Here is an 18,992-nt window from a genome sequence, read left to right on the forward strand (position 1 = left end):
AACTGGAGGCTCAAAGGCAACATTCTTCAGGCAGACTGTGGCTGACAAGTACTGTTGCATTTACTTTGAACAAGGTCCAACTATATTTAACAAGTAATGCTTGTAGCTTCAAGTCAGATTCGTATCAGACTTTTAATATAAGTGATATTAATATATGGAAAATGTCATGATCCAAATCTACATTCCAAATGAAAAGGTGATCAAAGTAGAACATACATAACCTCCCTTCTTAATTATAAAACCCTTCTTGATGAAATTGAGAAAATGTATAACTTATTTATTACCTGGGCTCCAGCTGGGAAGAAGGGCAGGATATAAATCAAATAATAAATAAATAAATAAAAATATGGATAAACGTGAAAGAACTAAAACAACAAAACTTTTCAGCCCAACTTTTAGATGTATTATTAATATTTACAAAGTATAAACAAAAGAAATTGGTTCTCCTGAATTTATAGGTAGAATTAATAAGTAGTCTAATTTCTCTGAACCCATGATAGCCATTTAGACAGGGTTTCCATGTCTCCAGTTTTCACCTGGAGACTCCAGATTTTTGGGGTCCAAGTCTTTAGGTGAGTCACTCTAATCTTCAGTCTCTGAGCTTTCATTTAAAAATCTTAAGTTTCTAGGTGGTCTGGTTCAAGAGATATATACCAAAATGTCATCTCCCCCCACCCCATGACTTCTGTTAAATGAGCTCCTAGCTGGCTGCTCTAACCATGCCCTTTCAGGTTTGTAGCCAATGTGAAGTTAGGGGTGTGATTGACAGGATTTGTTGACCTCCAGGAAATAGCTAGAACCCAAAGCAACTTCAGAAACCAGATGTCTTTTCCTGCTTGTCTGAAAATCATAAATTGAGTAAGTATATAGCTTTCAGCAGTAGCAAAAATACCCTTCTCTCTGTGTGTGCACAAGATGTAGAACAAAACGTCACAGCAGGATCTTGGTAGGCAATTGTTTACTGTAAACAATTTCAGTTCTGATTATATTAAATGTACATGCAGGGTTTTTTAAATTACTTGCAAAAATAGCATATTAGACATTTAATCTTTCAAATAATTTTTGAACAGAAATTTAAAAGTATACATACAGCTTATGATTACGTGTTATACTTTTCTAATTATGAGGAGTCAAACAAGTTTAAATTTTCTTGGGATGTTTAAGAGGGCTAATTCATAGCCTGTTTTGAAAACCTTCCCAATATGAAGTTTTAATCTGATACTCGCTTTTCTGGGAGTAAAGATGTGATGCTAATCCCACATACTGGCAGTAAACCCTATTGAATCCAATAGGACTTACTTTTGAGTAGACATGGTTAGGATTGTGCTGTAAAGCAATGGGACTTTTGAGTGAACATAGCAAAGGATTGTGTTTGTGTTGTAAATCTTTCTTTCCCACTCCAATCATATTTTTAAAGCAATTAGGTAGGGCTTACCTAGATGTCACTGCTTTTATGTTGCAGGAAGCTAATACTGATTTTATTTTATTTTTTAAATGTTCTGCAATGACCAACTGGTTTTGACAATAGATTATTATATGGGGTGTATGTATTTTTACATCTCCAGTGTGTGTGTGTGTGCATATCAAGTCTTTCCAACAGCCTTGTGAGGTAGGGTTGTTGATTGAAACTTTCCATAATTGTAAGGAGGTGTGTCCACATGCATGCATCCCAGGCACCTAAATGAGGGGAGACAGCAGCATAGGGACATAAGCAGGTGTCTTATTCCAGGGGTTCCCAAACCTTTCTTCTACATAGACCACTTGAAAATTGCTGAGTATCTGAAAATTTACTATGGGCATATGCAAGATAATTAACTCCCATTAGTAATAACAGCAAGAATTTGAGCTGTGTGTATGATATTGTAATTTAAAGGTGTAATTTTAATTTTGCTAGTTGTTTATGTCACTACTATTGCCATTACATTCAGTGATATATGGGAATCAGAGCTTGGAAAAGTTACTTTTTTGAACTACAGCTCCCATCAGACCAATCCAGTGGCCATGCTGGCTGGGGCTGATGGGAGTTGTAGTTCAAAAAAGTAACTTTTCCAAGCTCTGATGGGAATTACGATTTACGAGTAACATTAGTACAAAAAACATTACTAAGGATTCTGTATTGTCTGATACGGGAGGAGGTCCATGGGGGTGACACCATGAGTTACCGCACCAGGTGACACCAACCCTAGTGACGCCACTGAGCATGATTGCACAGGAGTAAATCCCACAGAACTCAAAAAGCATGCAAATGATCAAACCTGTCCTCCTTTCCTCCTCCCTCATATCCCCTCCCTCCTCCCTTCCTTCTCCTCCCTCCTCTCCCCTCCTACCAGCCCCAATGGGCACCAGCTATTGCTGCTAATAAATCATATGACACTATCCATACACCCACCATAAGTCTTTAATAATGTTGGGGTATAATGTCTAATATTCCAGGCACCTCTGAAAATTAAATGTCTAGCTATCGATTGTGAAAAGAGTTTTCCTGAGGACATTTACATGCATGCATTCCAAATATGTTTGAATTTGGCCACACACTATGTTAGAAAGATAAAATAAATTAAGCTGAAAAAATACAGTGTGATAAGAAAGGGAACAATATTTCAGAATTTATAACTATTTCATATTGTTCCAGTTCAGTTATGCTGAATAAATAAAACATTATTATAAAAAGCAGAAGTGTCCAACCTTCTTTCAGTGAAACTGGATTACATTCTTGGCATAAACGACCAAGTAAGTAGCGGCCCTGTACCCTGTGAGGAAAAGAATTTTGCTTTTTAGGTGCTGACTTAAATAATGTGAAAATTTTAGTCACATAGACTGCCACAGGTTTTAACCAAATATTTGACAGTCTGACAGAAAAGTTCTGAAGAAATTTCCAAACTAGAGAACCGCAAATAAAAGGATGGAATTAATGTCAAATAAATAAGGGTGATATCAGTTGTCATACTACTCAGAATAGACCCATCAATTTTGATGGTTCTTCTTTGAGTATGACTAACTTTGGATGTTACCCCGTATAAATAAAAAAGAAAGAACTCCCTACTACAAAAGTAGAAAAATGGTAGATGAGCTGTGTTGTCTTTTCTTTATATCTGAGCTTAGAGAAATGCAGAAGTGATTTATTACCTCACAAGCAGAACTCCGTAGAAGTGCATGTTATGAGAAGAAAAAGGAGTTCATAGGTCTTCCCTCACCCTTCATTTTCCCCCAGCATACCCTCCTGCTTTTTTTTTTAAAAAAAAATCATGTTCCCCCCCAAATGGTCTCTGAAACAAGGTCTCCAGTATCCTGTAAGTTTCTGGTTCGAAAACTCTAGCTGGTGCAAAATGCGGTGGCCAGAATGGTGATGGGGGCACAGGGCTGACAACACATGTCACCACTTTTAAAACATCTGCACTGGCTGCCCTTCTGCTACTGAGCCAGGTTCAAGGTCCTCGTATTAATTTATAAAGCCCTGAACAACTTAGGTCCAGGGTGTCTTAGGGACCATCTGGACCCTGGATCACTGAGATCATCTGCAGGAGTGGCTTTGGTCATCCCCTAAGTTGGCGAGGCTCATTTAACATCGACACAAAATCAAGCCTTCAGTGTCATCAGTCCAGTTGTCTGGAATGCTCTGCCAACAGAATTTCAGCAGGCACCTTTTGTTTTAACTTTTAAATGCCTGCTGAAAACCTTTCTGTTCTGCCAGGCTTATTTATGCAGGCAATTAAGAACATGTTTTTCCCCCTACAACAACTGACCTTTGTTTTTATTGCATTTTAAATGTTTTTATTCTATGGTTGTGGTTGTTGTTTTAAACATGTTGTAAACCACTTTGATGTTTTTAACGAAATAGCGGTATACAAATATTTTTATAAATAAATAAGAAAATAATAAGCCAATCAGCATGAAAGGGAGTGTCTTAGCTACTGAGAACAGTCTTCTGACATGTTTTCTTGTCCTGGAGCCAGTCAGAGTGAAAGGAGGTGAAACAGCCACTGAGAACTCTTTTCAGTAGCTGCCACTCACGTTTCATGCTGATTAGCTCCTAGGGACTTCTGTTGTTGAGGGAGAAGGCATTAATAAGGATCTCATTCTGAACCCAGCAGCAAAAACGGGGGGAGGGGGCATGGCTGTAATTGTGGTGAAGGGAGCCTGCACTTAGGAATTTGTCACTACACTACTGGGTCCTGACTCACCAGCTGAAGACCAGTGGGTTAGATAATCCATAGTTGGGAGTGAAATTTGCATGGGGAAATCTGTGGGTGTAGGTCAGGATTGGGGAACCTGTGACCCTCCTGATGTTATTGAACAACAACTCTGATCATCCACAACTATTGGCTATGCTGGCTGGGGCTGGTGGAAGTGGGAGCTCTAACAACATCTTCCACAGCTTCACTGTCCCTGGTGTAAGTTAAGAACCCTTCCCTTTTGCCTACCAATTTTTTTCATGCAAGTGGTCTCCTTGTCCTTGCATATCCATTATCTTGGCAAACAAGGGTTTGGAAGCATGCATTAAATTAGAATATTATTGCTGAAAGATTCTGTTGCATTTTGGTTAAGCTTTTGTAATATATTCCAGTAATTAATTACTGAAATGGAAGTGAACGTCAAAACTGTGTCTTAATTTTTTTGAGGTTGTGTGTCTGTTCCAGGGGGTGGGATGGGGAGGCTTTGATCAATAACATTGCTACAATTACATTTGTCATCCAGGCTGCTCTAGTCTGGACACTTTCTAAAGCCAGTTTAGGTGTTCTGGCTTATAGGACACTTTGTGTTGCTTGGGTAATGTGAATTAAGGCATGCAATGCTGTCCTGTGCATCTTTATTTGGAAGTAATTCCCACTGTGGTTTTACCATACTTACTCCCTAGTAAGTGCACTTAGGACTGCAGCCCTACAGCACCATTCTGTGCTTGCCTACTCAGAAACTGGGAGATATTCCCGGGCAAGCTTGTTTGAGATTGCAGCCATGAAAATGGAAATGGACTGCCTTCAAGTCAATCCCGACTTATGGCTACCCTATGAATAGAGTTTTTATGGTAAGTGGTATTCAGAGGGGGTTCACCATTGCCTCCCTCTGAGGCTAGTCCTCTCCAGCTGGCTAGGGCCTGCTCAGCTTGCCACAACTGCACAAGCCAGCCCCTTCCTTATCCGTAGCTGCCAGCTGGGGGGCAAGTAGGCTCCTTGGAACTATGCAGCTTGCCCACAGCTGCACAGGTGGCAGGGCACATAACCCCTGAGCCACTCACTGTGGGGGTGATCTTTAGCTGGCCCTTTACACCCAGGAGACACGAGCGGGGATTTGAACTCACAAACTCTGGACTCCCAGCCAGGCTGTCCTCCCCACTGTGCTATACCTTTTTTGTCTTCCCTCCCAGCCCCTTTCCCCTTGTGTGCTGTGTTTTTTAGATTGTAAGCCTGTAGGCAGGGACTGTCTTGTATTAACTGATTATATGTAAGCCACTCTGGGAGCCGTTTTCTCTGAAGAGTGGGGTACAAATACAACAAATAAATAAATAACAACATTCCATCCTATTCCAGTGTGTGGACTAGGTCCAAGACATTTTGCTTCTAGTAGGGTACTCCAAGTGGTGTCCATCCCCTCCCCTCATTTCCTTGTTCTCTACCATTGCATCACACCCATTACACCTTTAGGTTTGGGATAGATCATGTGCAAACATTGTTAATGAAGTACAAAGAGTGGAGAAGATCAGTTTATTTATTTATTGAATATATAGCCCACCATTCCTCCCAAAGGAGCTCAAGTCGGCCAACACAAAATAGTTAAAACAATACAATTAAAAACATCTAAAATCCTTTAAAAACATTAAGAACATCTAAAAACAATCACCCCCCTCTAGGATGCATACCTTAACATGGTGAGGGGGTTTGAGAGTGTTGAAGAAGCTGAGAGCAATGCCATCAGGAGTCTAGACCAAGAGGCTAGACTCCTAGCAGGGGCACCCACGGGAGAATGGCCAAAGCTGAGACATCAGACTAAGATGCATCCAAACTCAGAGGAAGGCAATGGTAAACCACTTCTGAATTTCTCTTACCATGAAAACCCTATGAACAGAATACCCAAAATGCAACATGAGATAGTGCTGGAAGATGAGACCCCCAGGTCAGAAGGCATTCACCGAGCTACTGGGGAAGAACAAAGGACAAGTGCTGTGACTAATGATGCAGCTGGGTCAAAGCCGAAAGGAAGCCCAGAGGCTGATGCACACAGATGCAAAAGGAGAGTCCGGAGTTGTATGATGGATACAATAGGAACGTGGAATGTGAGAAGCATGAACCAGGGAAAGTTAAAAATTGTCAAGAAAGAAATGGAACGTATCAACATTACAATACTTGGCGTGAGTGAATTAAAATGGACAGGAATGGGACATTTTCAATCAGGCAACTACAAAATATTTTATGCAGGAAATGAGAAATCAAGAAGAAATGGGGTTGCATTTATAGTGAGAAGTGATGTAGCAAAAGCAATTAGGAGCTACAACACCAGGTCTGAGCGAGTGATATATTAAACGGGAAACCTATTAACATAACCATCATCCAAGTCTATGCTCCAACGGCAAATACAGAAGAAGAGGAACTGGAGAGATTTTATGCAGAAGTACAGGAAGAAATTGATCACACACCAAAACATGATGTGCTGATAATCATGGGGGACTGGAATGCAAATGAAGGGAACAGAGAAGAACTAGGAATTGTGGGGAAATGGGGTTTAGGAGAAAGAAATGAAGCAGGAGAAAGACTTATTGAATTCTGTTTCTTGCAAACACATTTTTTGAGCAACCAAAAAGATGACTGTACACATGGACATCGCCAAATGGTCAATATAGGAATCAAATTGATTATATAATTGGAAACAGAAGATGGAGAAGTTCCATACGTTCTGCGAAAACAAGACCAGGAGCAGACTGCGGTACAGATCATGAACTGGTCGTATCGAAAATCAGAGTAAAGCTAAAGAAGAAGAACAAAGCAATCATAATGCCAAAATACAATTTAAGTAACATCCCAGAAGAATATAAAGATCAAATAAAGAACATATTTGAGGCTTTAAACTTAGTTGACAGAGAACCAGAAGAACTATGGAGTGAAGTCAGAGACATTATCAGGGATGAATACAAAAAGACAATGCCTCTAGTTAAAAAGAGAGAAAGACCTGAATGGATAACTGAAGAAACTCTTCAAATGGTCAAAGAGAGAAGGAAAGCAAAAGCAAGAGGAGATAGAAACACAGTCACAACCCTAAATGCAACAATACAGCAACTAGAACGCTGGGACAAAGAGAACTATTACAATAGTTATTGTATAGAAATAGAAGAGGACAACAAAAAGGGAAGAACAAGAGCCCTATTCCAAAAGATTAGAGAAATGAAAGGCAAATTTAAACCACGAGTAGGGATGCTGAATAATTAACAGGGGAACACACTGACTGACCGAGATGAAATAAAAGGAAGATGGAAGCAATACACTGAAGAACTCTATAAAAGAGATGCCAGGATGACAGATCCATTCATGGAGGAACCGTATGATGAAGAACCAGAAATTTTAGAATGTGAGGTGAAAGCTGTTCTTAAAATACTTGGAAGAAACAAATCACCAGGAACAGATGGCATACCAATAAAGCTGCTACAAGCTACGGAATCTGTCCAAATTTTGACAAATACATCCCAATTCCAAAGAAAGGGGATCCCAGGGAATGCAGTAATTATCGAACTATTGCCTTAATATCCCATGCAAGTAAAGTCATGCTCAAGATTCTACAAGAAAGGCTCTTACCATATATGGAGCGAGAAATGCCAGACGTCCAAGCTGGATTTAGAAAGGGAAGAGGCACCAGAGATCATATTGCAAACATACGTTGGATAATGGAACAGACCAAGGAATTTCAGAAGAAAATCACCCCGTGCTTTATAGATTACAACAAAGCCTTTGACTTTGTAGATCATGAAAAACTATGAAATGTTTTAAAAGAAATGGGGGTGCCACAGCATCTGATTATCCTCATGTGCAACCTATACTCCGGACAAGTGGCTACTGTAAGGACAGAATATGGAGAAACTGACTGGTTCCCAATAGGAAAGGGTGTGAGACAGGGGTGTATTTTATCACCCTGTTTGTTTATTTATATGCAGAACATATCATACAGAAAGCAGGATTGGACCAAGATGAAGGTGTGAAAATTGGAGGGAGAAATATCAATAATTTAAGCTATGCAGACGATACCATACTACTAGCAGAAACCAGTAATGATTTGAAACGAATGCTGATGAAAGTTAAAGAGGAAAGCACAAAAGCAGGACTACAGCTGAATGTCAAGAAGACTAAAGTAATGACAACAGAAGATTTATGTAACTTTAAAGTTGACAATGAGGACATTGAACTTGTCAAGGATTATCAATACCTCGGCACAGTCATTAAACAAAATGGAGACAATAGTCAAGAAATCAGAAGAAGGCTAGGACTGGGGAGGGCAGCTATGAGAGAACTAGAAAAGGTCCTCAAATGCAAAGATGTATCACTGAACACTAAAGTCAGGATCATTCAAACCATGGTATTCCCGATCTCTGTGTATGGATGTGAAAGTTGGACAGTGAAAAAAGCGGATAAGAGAAAAATCAACTCATTTGAAATGTGGTGTTGGAGGAGAGCTTTGTGCATACCATGGACTGTGAAAAAGACAAATAATTTGATGTTAGAACAAATTAAACCAGAACTATCAACAGCAGCCAAAATGATGAAACAGGTGAAACAAGTTATCCTACTTTGGACACATAATGAGAAGACATGATTCAGTAGAAAAGACAATAATGCTGGGAAAAACAGAAGGGCCAAACAAGAGATGGATTGATTCCATAAAGGAAGCCACATACCTGAACTTACAAGATCTGAACAGGGTGGTTCATGACAGATGCTTTTGGAGGTCACTGATTCATCCATCCTTCCAGTACTTAGAAGAGGAGTAGAAAGGGAAAGAAAAATACTCTATGTGAATGAATCGCTACGAAGGTGGTGCCGATGTGAGAGATTTGGATTCTGGGACCACGGGCTATGCTTCCTGGAAGATGGATTGCTGGCAAGTGATGGGTTGCATCTCACAAAGACTGGGAAGAATTTGTTTGGCCACAGCATGGAGAAGTTCATCAGGAGGGCTTTAAACTGAATCCTAAGGGAGAGGGAGACGTAAACTTGGTGGTAACGACTGATGAAGGCTTGTGCACAATAACAGGAGCAGAGAGATCAGCTATAATAGGGACCAGTGACAGTCCGCAGAAAAATGTAGTAAGGAAGCCAAGCCATAAATCACATGGTCTTCGATGCCTGTATACTAATGTGCAGAGCATGGGAAACAAGCAGGATGAACATGAACTCTTAATACAGGAGGACAATTACAACTTGATAGGTATAACTGAAACTTGGTGGGATGACTCCCATAACTGGAATACAGCAACTGAAGGATATAACTTGTTCAAAAAGAACAGAAGGAAGAAAAAGGGAGGTGGAGTCACGCTATATGTTAAAAATATATATCCCTGCACAGAAATACAGGAAAATGAGCTTGGTAGTTCTACCAAGAGTATCTGGATTAAAATTAATGGGGCAAGTAATAAAAGGAATGTGTGCTTAGAGTCTATTGCCGACCACCCTTCAAGAAGAAGATGAGAATGTAACTTTTGAAAAGCAAATTGCCAATGTTTCAAGGAGGCATGATGTAGGAGTAATGGGGGATTTCAATTGTCCCGATATCTGTTGGGAGACAAATTCTGCCAAACACAGCCCCTCCAAGAAATTTCTGACTTGTGTTGGAGATAACTTTCTCCTACAGAAAGTGGAGGAAGCATCCAGATGATCAGCTATCCTGGACTTGATTCTAACCAATAGAAATGATTTGGTGGATGACGTGGCAGTTACGGGAACTCTTGGGGAAAGTGACTACACCATACTTGAATTCTTGATTTTAACAGAAGCAAAAGCTGAGAGTAGCCATACGCACGCCCTGGACTTCAGGAAAGCTGATTTTAATAGACTCAGAATAATTCTAAGTACAGTTCCATGGTAAGCCACCCTAATGAGAAAAGGAGTCCTAGATGGGTGGGAGTTTCTAAAAAAGGAAATTCTAAAAGTGCAATGGCAAGCAATTCCAACAAGGAAAAAAGGGGGGAAACAGCAGAAGAAGCCAATGTGGCTTCACAAAAAGCTTAGAGATGACCTGAAAACAAAAAAGGACACATACAGGAAGTAGAAAGAAGGCCAGGCCACAAAGGAAGTGTACAGGCAGGTCTCATGGAATTGCAGGGATGGTGTCAGGAAGGCTAAAGCTGAGAATGAGCTGAGGTTAGTGAGGGATGCTAAAAGCAACAAAAAAAACTTTCTTAAGGTACGTCCATAGTAAAAGACAGAGAAAAGAAACGGTGGCACAGCTACTCAATGAGGATGGCAAAATGATAACAGATGACAAAGAAAAGGCAGAAGTGCTCAATTCCTACTTTGGCTCAGTCTTCTCCCAAAAAAGGATCTGTGACCCTCCTGGGAAACATGAAGTAGAAGGGGCAGGATTGGAGCTTGAGGAATACCTAATCACTTTGAATGAGTTCAAATCGGCAGGGCCCTATAAACTGCATCCTAGAGTATTGAAGGAACTGGCTGAAGAACTCTCAGAACCACTGTCTATTATCTTTACAAAATCATGGAGGACTGGTGAAGTGCTGGATGACTGGAGGAGAGCTAATGTTGTCCCTATCTTCAAAAAAGGCAAAAAGGAGGAACTGGGGAACTACAGACCCATCAGCCTAACATCAATCCCTGGAAAAACTCTGGAGCAGATTATAAAGCAGTCAATCTGTAAGCACCTTGAAAACAATGCAGTGATTACTAGCAGCCAACATGGTTTTACGAAGAACAAATCCTGCCAAGCCAATCTTATCTCATTTTTTGATCGGGTAACCTCCCTTGTAGACTATGGGAATGCTATGGACATAATATACCTTGACTTCAGCAAAGCTTTTGACAAACTGACCCATGATATTCTGATTAGCAAGCTAGCTAAATGTGGGCTGGATGGAACAACTATCAGGTGGATCCACAGTTGGCTCCAGAATCATACTCAAAGAGTACTTATCAATGGTTCCTTCTCAAACTGGGTGGAAGTAACGAGTGGGGTACCACAGGGCTCGGTCCTGGGCCCCGTGCTCTTCAACATTTTTATTAACGACTTGGATGAGGAGGTACAGAGCATGCTTATCAAATTTGCAGATGATACAAAATTGGGGGGCATAGCTAATACCGTGGAAGACAGAAACTATCGGGAGGCAGAGCTGGGGTCCCGGGGAGTTGGGAGAAGAGGATTCATATGGATGGCAGAGGGGAGGGGGAGGAACTTCCCCCCTTTGGAGTGAAGACGAAACAGAGGAAATGCCAGTGATAGGGTCGCCTAGCAACAGGGAGCCTGAGAGCTTTGAAGTTTCAGAATCCTCCCTGGATATTCTCACACCTCCCCTTCTTCGAAGCTCAGAGCAAGAGGGGGAAGAGGGAGGGCTGCCCACAGCAGAAAAGCGGCGAGGCAGTTTACCATCAGCTCCTCCCCTATCCCCCATACTGGAATCGGAAACTTCAGACGAGGAGGGGCCGATGCTTCCCCCCTCACCGCACACACGCAGACAGCTGAAAAGACAGGAGAGAAGGGGGGGAAGGCGGGCAGTACCTGAGGGGCAGTTAAGGAGGAGCGAAAGGTTGCGCGCCCGTTTGGCCCCTTCTTAAAGAACAGGCGGGAAGCAGCCCCTTGCTCTGTCAACTTTCTCCCAATGCCGCAGGACCTGTATCCCTGTATTGCTTCATGAGAAGACGCAGTCTTTGCTTGGACATTACCCTAATAAAACACGAATTACTTACAACCTCTGGTCTGGTTCCTGAGTCTCATCCTGGGCCTGACAGAAACAAAATTCAAAGGGACCTTGATAGGCTGGAGCATTGGGCTGAAAACAACAGAATGAAATTCAACAGGGATAAATGTAAAGTTCTACACTTAGGAAAAAGTAACCAAATGCACAGTTATAAAATGGGGGATACTTGGCTCAGCAATACTTGGCATGTGAGAAGGATCTTGGAATTGTCATTCTACAGCAATACCTTGAAAATGTGAGCAGTACCAGGTTAAAAAAACTATCCAACCCCGAAGGGGCTAATGCAGAAGTATCTAACCTTTATAGCTAAAAGGTAAAGGTGTCCCCACACTTATAGTGCGAGTCGTTTCCGACTCTTAGGGTGACGTCTTGCGACATTTACAAGGCAGACCGTATATATGGGGTGGGATTGCCAGTTCCTTCCCAGGCCTTTCTTTACCCCCCAGCATATGCCTTTATAGCTAGCTGAAACAAAATAAATATCTAAGTGTGTTTAGATTGTATACTGTCCTCTGAGAACACAATTTGGGACCAACTTTGGAGCAGGGGCTCTGCAGCTTTTATAGGTGAAACTCAGGAATCAATTAAAACTATCAGTTTAAATTAGTCCTTGGAAGTGTATCACTTCCAACTAGTTAAAAACTCAGTTTATTTGAAATTGGATCCCCACCCCCCCACCTTGCAGCTACAGGGAACTTTTTTTCCTTGAGGAGGTGTTTTCCTGATTCTGCTTTGCCCTCTAGTGGTTTTTACTGTTACTGTTCTCCTCCCAGGAGGGAATTGCCTGTTTACTGTGGAAGCAGATACAAGGACCTATATATATATATATATATATATATGAAGATTTACAGTAACAACGGATCATCGAGCATTGCTATGGTTAGAGACTATAAGAAATAATAACACCATGTTGCAGAGGTGGTCCTGGGCTTTACAAGAATACCAGGTGGACTTTAAGTTCATAAAAGGCAAGGACAATGTATTGGCCGATGGACTTTCAAGGCAGGTGGCCAGGACTGCAGTGACGTGACCCAGATGTGGGTGTGAAAAGACATTTTCCCCTAAGAGACTTGTTTTTTATTATTAACACGTCGTATGAATCCTAGAGCAGGAATAATACTTTGCTGTTATTTTAAGGGGGGGAATGTGATGTTCCTGCTTATATTGTAAATATGGTAAGTGCTGGTTATATAGAAGACATATGGTAAGTGGAGTGAAAGAGGAGGGGGAGTATATGAGCAGTAGAATGCTGGATGATTGGCTGAGTGAATGGCTGGGAGTATAAATGGAAGAATGACAGTTGAATCAGGGTGGTGGATGTTGGAGGTTTAAAGGGGTGAAAGAGAGGTTTTGGTGGTGTTTGGAGGCTGGTATTGTGGTTGAGAGTGAGTCGGAGTTCTGAGGCAATTAGTAAGAAGTCAAGTACATAACAGAATATAGATGAAACCATACGCTTGTGAAACATTCCTTACGTAATGTTATTTCTAATTCTTAATAAATATTTCTTGGTTAAATAAAAGCCTGATTCCTTCAGCTGGGATACACATACCAGGGGGAATAGCAAAGTAACCAAGGCTGAACAGTTTGTATCAAATGGTGGCAGCGGCGGATCGGAGGAAAGTGTATCGAGTCCCAGAGAGAAACCCAGGGCTGTATGCTTCAGAGTCAAGGGGCTGCAGGGGGGTTTACAAATTACCTATACCCATTGACACAAGGTATCGGAATAGCCAGGCAGAGACTAGGCACAGTCTATTGGCTAAAAGGGTTATAGAGTGTCGGGTGGTGCTGCCTAGCAGTGGGATCTTTTGAGATTGGTGCTAGTGCTGTAAAGGGTAAGAATAAACCTGATGTTCCTGTCTGCTGGTAGCCACAAAGTGAGAGCTTCACAGGTGGTGCCAGGGAAGGACGTCACATGTATGTTGGCAGCTGATGAAGGTGGAAGCTGAAACGTTTTGTTAATATAATAAAAACCTCTGTTTGGTTAATCACAATTACATTCATATATATATATATATCTGTCTACCAGTTAATCAAAGAGAGATAGGTACATAGCCATCATGGCTAGGAGTAATTAACAGCCTTATCCTCCATAAATTCATCTAACCCCCTTTTAAAGCCATCCAAGTTGGTGGCCATCACTGCATCTTGTGGAAGTGAACTCCATAGTATAATTATATGCTGTGTGAAGAACTACCTCCTTTTGTCTGTCCTGAATCTTCTATCATTAAGCTAAATTGGATGGCCACAGGCTCTAGTATTATGAGAGGGAGAAAAATGATCTGCTTTTTCCACACCATGCATAGTTTTATAAACTTGTCATGTTTTCCCTCACTCACCTTTTTTCTAAAGTCTCAAATGTTGTAACCTTTCCCCATAGGGGAGTTGTTCCAGCCCCTTTATGATATTGGCTGCCCTTTTCTGAACCTTTTTTCAGCTCTACAATATCCTTTTTGAGGTAAGGCAACCAGAACATTATATAGCATTTCAAGTGTGATTATGCTATTTGTATAATGGTTTGTAGATTTGTATAATGACATTATGATATTGGCAGTTTTATTTTCAGTCCCTTTCCTAATGAATCCCTAACATGAAATTTGTCATTTTCACACTTGTTGCACCCTGAGTACACCACAAGATCTCATTCCTGGCCAGCCACTGCCAGTTCAGAACCCATTATTATATAAATGTGAAGTTAGGATTTTTTGCCTCAATGTGCATTGTTGTATACTTGCTTAAAGTGAATTGCATTAGCTATTTTAGTGCCCATTCAACCAGTTTGGTGAGATCATTTTGGACCTCTTCGCAATACCTTTTGGACAATTTGGTGTCATCAGCAAACTTTCCTGCTCACTGCTCACCACTAATTCCAAATCATCTATGAACAAGTTAAAATGCACAGGTCCCAAATCCGATCCTTGGGGGGCTCAACTTCCTACAACCCTCCACTGTGAGAACAGTTCATTTATTCCTGCTCTCTGCTTCATCCAGCCTAAAAAATTCTGCTTTAGGGTTGACTGCAGTGCACACACTGTTAGGGTATTTTCTCACCCGCAGTCTCCTAGTTTTGCTTCTCTTTTCAGCTCATTATTATTATTATTTATTAAATTTATTAGTCGCCCATCTGGCTGGTTGTCCAGCCACTCTGGGCGACGTACAAGATAAAAAACAATACATTAAAACGTTAAAATTTAAAACCATAACAATAAAAACCTAACCCACCCCAAAAGCCTGCCTGAAGAGCCAGGTCTTCAAGGCCCGGCAGCTTATCATAGAAGGGGCATGGCGGAGATCATTTGGGAGAGAGTTCCACAGGGTGGGGGCCACTATTGAAAAAGCCCTCTCTCTAGTCCTCAGCAGTCTAGCTGTTTTAACCGGTGGGATCGAGAGAAGGTCTTCTGAGGCTGATCTTGTTGAGCGGCATCCCTGACGATGCTGGAGGCGCTCCTTCAGATAGACTAGGCTAAAACCGTGTAGGGTTTTAAAGGTCAAAACCAACACCTTGAATTGGGCCCGGTAAACAACCGGTAGCCAGTGCAACTCCTTCAGCACTGGAGTGATGTGATCTTGCCGGCGGCTGCCTTTAATCAGACGAGCCGCCCCATTTTGTACCAGTTGCAGCTTCCGGACCGTTTTCAAGGGTAACCCCACGTAGAGCGCTTTACAGTAGTCTAGGCGAGAGGTGACCAGGGCATGTACCACTTTCTTTCTCTCACTTTGTCCTGAAACAAGGCTCAGTGTTTCTGCTTATTCCCCTCCTAAAACTGCATGATTTAAACTAAAATTCAAATATATTGATTTTTCACAATCAGTGCAAATTTGAGATAAAAAAAAGAAATGGGTTATGTTACATCCAGGAAGAGCCAAAATGCTAACAATGCTTTTACTTCTTTAGAGATGTATTTCAGCCTTTGCCAATTTTATTGCCCTTCAGATGTTTTGGACTACAACTCCCATTGCAGCCTTAATCTTGACAGCTAAATGGTGCTTCTAAATGGTTGGGTCATTTACAGGTTCTGGGAGCTACTGATTTCTCAACGGATTAAAAATCTATCATTTGTGTGATATAAACTTAAAGCTTATAAATTTGCTGGAACCTCATGATGCCTTACCAACAGCACTTAAGAGTTTTCTAGTCTGTAGTTTTACACTAGCTGATCTACTATTCCATTCTATCACAAAAAAATTCATTTCCTTAATAAAGAACTAGGAAATGCCATCATAATTATCACACTTACTCCAAGGCCAATCAGGATCTTTAAAACTAGTTCCTAAGATCAGAGTTTAAACCATTCAGAGGAATAGATTGCTGTTCCATCTTTGTGGAGGAAGGATACACTCTTTGTGCTATATAAAATGCTTAGTGAAAGTAATATTGTTCAGTTGAAGTTCATTACTAATGGAGATAATGTAGCGGCTAAGAGTCAGAAGATTCCCAGTTCCTTCAGCAGCCCTGTTGTTATGTGCCTTCAAGTCGATTATGACTTAAGGCGACCCTATGAATCAGTAACCTCCAACAGCATGTTATAAACCTCCCAGTTCAGAGTTTGTAAGTTCAGGCCTGTGGCTTCCTTTATGGAATCAATCCATCTCTTTTTGACCTTCCTCTTTTTCTACTCCCTTTTGTTTTTCCCAGCATTATTGTCTTTTCTAGTGAATCGTGTCTTCTCATTATGTGTCCAAAGTATGAGAACCTCAGTTTCATCATTTTAGCTGCTAGTGATAGTTCTGGTTTAATTTGTTCAAAAACCCAATTATTTGTCTTTTTCACAGTCCATGGTATCCGCAAAGTTCTCCTCCAACACCACATTTCAAATGAATTGATTTTTCTCATATCCACTTTTGTCACTGTCCAACTTTTACATCCATACATAGAGACTAGGAATACCATGGTCTGAATAATCCTGATTTTAGTGTTCAGTGATACATCTTTGCATTTGAGGACCTTTTCTAGTTGTTTCATAGCTGCCCTCCCCAGTCCTAGCCTTCTTCTGATTTCTTGACTATTGTCTCCATTTTGGTTAATGACTGTGCCAAGGTATTGATAATCCGTGACAAATTCAATGTCCTCATTGTCAACTTTAAAGTTACATAAATCTTCTGTTGTCATTAGTTTAGTCTTCAACATTCAGCTGTAGTCCTGCTTTTGTGCTTTCCTCTTTAACTTTCATCAGCATTCATTTCAAATCATTACTAATTTCTGCTAGTAGTATGGTATCATCTACATCTCTTAGATTATTGATATTTCTCCCTCCAATTTTCACACTTCCTTCATCTTGGTCCAATCCTGCTTTCCGTATAATATGTTCTGCATATAAATAATCAAATAGGGTGATAAAATACACCCCTTCCGATAGGGATGTTGGAATAGGCAAATGTTGCATGTTCCCTTTAAGGGATATTTGGGGAATATCCCATGTACCTGTTTTACCATGATGTAACTTCTTAATGGGTGGGGGTTACTTACCTGACTTCCTCCTCCTTTGTCCTGGGGGATTTTTGAATATTCTCCATTGCTGATCTAACCACCATTGAGAGAGGCTGCATGGCACAGATGCTCTCTCTGAGAGCATTAATACTAAACCACTAAAATGAACTGAGACTCCTATTTTCTTTCTTCTAAGCTAGAGCCTATGTTCCTAACATATGGGTCATAAGTAAACATTCTTTTCTTTTACCTAAAAGATTGTGTCTGTTGTTGTTTATATAGAGAAAGGTGGGGCTGGTTAATTCTCATTCTGCTGCTTATATTTTTATATCTCTGCTAAGAAATAGGACCAACCAAATTAGTTCCTATTTCTGTGTGAATTTTTATAATACCGAACAGGGGAATCAATCAGTCTCTCCATATTCTGTCCTTACAGTAGCCACTTGTCCAGAGCATAGGTTGCACATGAGGACAATCAGATGCTGTGGCACCCCATTTCTTTTAAAGTATTTCATAGATTTTTAGGATCTCTACACAATCAAAGGCTTTGCTGTAATCTATAAAGCACAGGGTGATTTTCTTCTGAAATTCCTTGGTCCGTTCCATTATCCAATGTGTTTGCGATATGATCTCTGGTACCTCTTCCCTTTCTAAATCCAGCTTGGACATCTGGCATTTATGGTAAGAGCCTTTGTTGTAGAATCTTGAGCATGATTTTACTTGCATGGGATATTAAGGCAATAGTTTGATAATTACTGCATTCCCTGGGATCCCCTTTCTTTGGAATGGAGATATTTATCAAATGCTTCCACTCTGTGAACCATTGTTTTCTTTTCCATATTTGTTGACAAAATTTTGTCAAAATTTGGACAGATTCAGTCTCAGTAACTTGTAACAACTGTATTGGTATGCCATCTGTTCCTGGTGATTTGTTTCTTCCAAGTATTTTAAGAGCAGCTTTCACCTCACATTCTAAATTTCTGGTTCATCATACAGTTCTTCCATGAATGAATCTGTCATCCTGGCATCTCTTTTATAGAGTTCTTTAGGGTATTGCTTCCACCTTCCTTTTACCTGGTCTCTCAGGTTATAGTCCGACACTTTAACCACTATGCCATGCTGGCTCTCATTGAGATAAAGTATGTGAAATAAATAAACAACACTTTGAACAATTGAAGATGGTATTTGAAAGCAGTATTATATTATTTGTATGCTTGCACAGACAAATATATTCTATTTGTTTTTCCCCCCAGCAGGGAAATGTTGCTTAAGGGCAGGCTCTATAAAACAGTTTGATGTAGTGGTTAAGGTGTTGGACTACGACCTGGGAGACCAGGGTTCAAACCCATACACAGCCATGAAGCTCCCTGGGTGACCTTGGGCCAGTCACTGCCTCTCAGCCTCAGCAGAAGGCAATGGTAAACCCCCTCTGAATACCACTTACCATGAAAACCCTATTCAGAGAGGGTCGCCTTAAGTCGGAATCAACTTGAAGGCAGTCCATTTCCATTTTAAGTGCAGGATTGGGAGACTCCTGCGGTGTGCCTGAAACTCTGGAGAGCCACTGCCAATGTCAGTGTCGATAATACTGAGCTAGATGGACCAATGGTCAAAGTTAGTAGGAGACAGCTTTTTTATGCTCCTCTATTTCCACAGAGTAGATTGGTT

The sequence above is a fragment of the Rhineura floridana genome, chromosome 1 (assembly GCF_030035675.1).
Source record: "Rhineura floridana isolate rRhiFlo1 chromosome 1, rRhiFlo1.hap2, whole genome shotgun sequence".
In the NCBI taxonomy this organism is placed as follows: domain Eukaryota; kingdom Metazoa; phylum Chordata; class Lepidosauria; order Squamata; family Rhineuridae; genus Rhineura; species Rhineura floridana.